This window comes from Trachymyrmex cornetzi, unplaced genomic scaffold, assembly GCF_001594075.2.
Source record: "Trachymyrmex cornetzi isolate Tcor2-1 unplaced genomic scaffold, Tcor1.1 scaffold772, whole genome shotgun sequence".
NCBI lineage: Eukaryota > Metazoa > Arthropoda > Insecta > Hymenoptera > Formicidae > Trachymyrmex > Trachymyrmex cornetzi.
The window spans coordinates 92,140-94,849 of NW_017300105.1; positions in this window are offsets into that span (position 1 = coordinate 92,140).

Genomic DNA, 2,710 nt, shown 5'->3' on the forward strand with positions numbered 1-2,710 from the left:
TTAGCATTTCCTTTGCGTAATGATAAAGCGTATTAGAAAGCGTAGACGCGCCATGGATCACGCTCGGCAGCTGCTGCGAAATTTAATTGTATCATCGTGCCGTCTCGCCCGCCACCCTTGGAAGGAAGACAGAACAAGGATAAGATTGGGAGGAAGGCCGAAGAAGCTAAGAGAGAAGGACGCGCATCCGGGAGCCCGAATAAGCAGGTTGTATTATTTTATATCATTGCTCGTAACCGCTGTCGCATACGAAAGGAACCATACTTTCACCATGCACCCCTTGCAGAGTACCGGAGGAGGCCAGAATTCTCGGCCACCCTTGAGGGGCCGGACGGACGTCCGTCGGGAGTATAGGGCCCCGACGGGGAGCGAGAAGGAAATCCATCTCGATTTTCTCCGCCAGGCCAGGAAGTGCGGGGGCCGTGAGCAGAGACGCCACCCTTGACAGGAACATCCATTGCGCGCTCGTATGAGCCAGGATTCAAGGCCGCGCGGGCCTGCACGGCACGCGCGGATACCCTGACACGCGGAAGCCAATCAGCGTGACTACCTCCCCCCGTAAGAGGGGGGGGGGGCGCTAAGCAGCCTGCGAGCTCCCGGGCCTCACTCTTTCTGTGGACGAGCGAGCCGTGAGACTTGTGAGTGAAGTGCGAGCTCGCAGCCGAGAAGCCCAAGACTGAGAGGACGTGACGTGAAGGAGACGACGAGGGTGAGACGAGCGCTGCGCTTGTAAAGCTGCCGACCGGTGTACGTCGCCGGGTGGATCGCACGTAAGCCAGCTCGCACCGTAATGAGAGATCGGCATAATGGCCGCCGTGTAGAACCGCAGAACCGCGAGCCACGTGTCATCCTCCCGAGCCTTGGAAGTAATTAGCTGTCGCGTTTCGAGAGTCAGAGTAAGGGGAAGAATATTCATTGCCGAGTTGAAGTAAATTAGAGTCGTTCGGAGAGTTATCGAGGGCCGAGTCGCGCTCGTTTCTCTCGCCATAGGGAAGTCACTTCCGATTTCCGAGTAGAGTAGAGTCGCGTAGAGTAGTCGCGTTGTCGAGTCTCGTCGTGTCGTGTAAAGACGCTTATTGTAGTTGCGTTATCGTTTAGAATTGCGTCGCGTAGACACGCTTGCTATAATTGTGTCGCCGAGCGTTGTGCTGTCGCATCGGAGCGTATTGTCGCGTTGCCGAGTTAACTTCCGGTTGTGGTGTTACCGAGTAGAGTCCGTTTCCGGGATTCACGTTGTCGAGTAGAGTCGTGTCGCATAGAGGCGTTCGCTATAATCGCGTCGCACCATCGCCGTGGCGTCGGCCGCGGGCCGACGTTACACGTCCGGAAGGCTGGTAGTACAGCGGATACGGGTTCTTGTCGGTTGTCAAGGGGCGGGCGTTTGACACCGTCGGAACCCGAGTCGAAATTTTGATACTACTTTGACATTCTTATGCCCATTTCCACTAATATAGATTAACTTTAATCTCGGTTCAACTTACTCTTCGTCTTTTTCTAATCTTTAGAACTAGAAAAAGACAAAGAGTAAGTTGAACCGAGATTAAAGTTGATCTGCATTGGTGGAAACGGACCTAAGGATACTTAAGGATAGTTTGCACCTATTTAAATATTCTATAAACTAGATAAAACCTCTACTTTGATGATATTACACTTAATAACTCCTTTTTTAAACCTTTAAATCTATAGATTTTATTTCAATATTACTTTGAAGCTACAAATGCTTCTCATATTTTGATGCACTTTGACACTTAGATGATCCACAGGTAACGAAAAGCTACTTTAATGATATTATACTTATTAACTTCTGTTTTAAACCATTAATTCTACAGATTTAATTTTAATACTAGCTTAAAACTACGAAGAATCTCAAAATTCTAATGTTACTTTAATACTTAAATGCTCCATAGTTTAAAAAACCTATTTTTGATGATTATGCTTATATAAATTACTCTTTTAAATAACTTGATATGAATTCTACAAATTAATATAGGAGTTTCATTGACATTTTAAATTAAATCATTTAAGGATTATACATTCTTGATCAAAGTTAAAATAAAGTTAAAGATTAGAGTTAAAATTAGAGTTAAAATTGAAATTATTAATTTACTTAAATATGTATGAATATTTAAAATATACATACAGAAAACTACTGTTAAAATATACAAACATGAAACTAAATATAGAAAAAATAATGAAATTTAAAACATGCAGTATATATACTTATAATATTAATATTAACATTAAAATTATAAGAGAAGAGACGAATAATTTTATTCGAATTCGTGTTTATTGATAGGTAAAGCAACATATGTTAAATTATCAAAATTCATATAAATACAGGGTGTTATAAGATAATTAACAGGAACAGCGTAGAAATTATTTGTTACAGAACATTTATAAAAAAATCGTTCAGTGGAATACTCAAATTGATAACCTGTAGTGGTAAATACATCGTGCTTCATAATTTTACAAATAATCGCGTAATGTTGACGAAATATTTATTAGAAATATTTATTTATATTCACCATAAATATTATACAGGGTGGACCATCTGAAGTGATCCAGTCAAATATCTCGAAAACTAGTAGGGATAGAGAAAAATGTTTCGTACGAAAAGTTTAGGGTTACACGGGGGAAGTATGGTACTGACCTTGAAAAATCCTTGGAAGGTCATTTTGAAGGTCATTCAGGGGTCACGATGGTTTTTTTA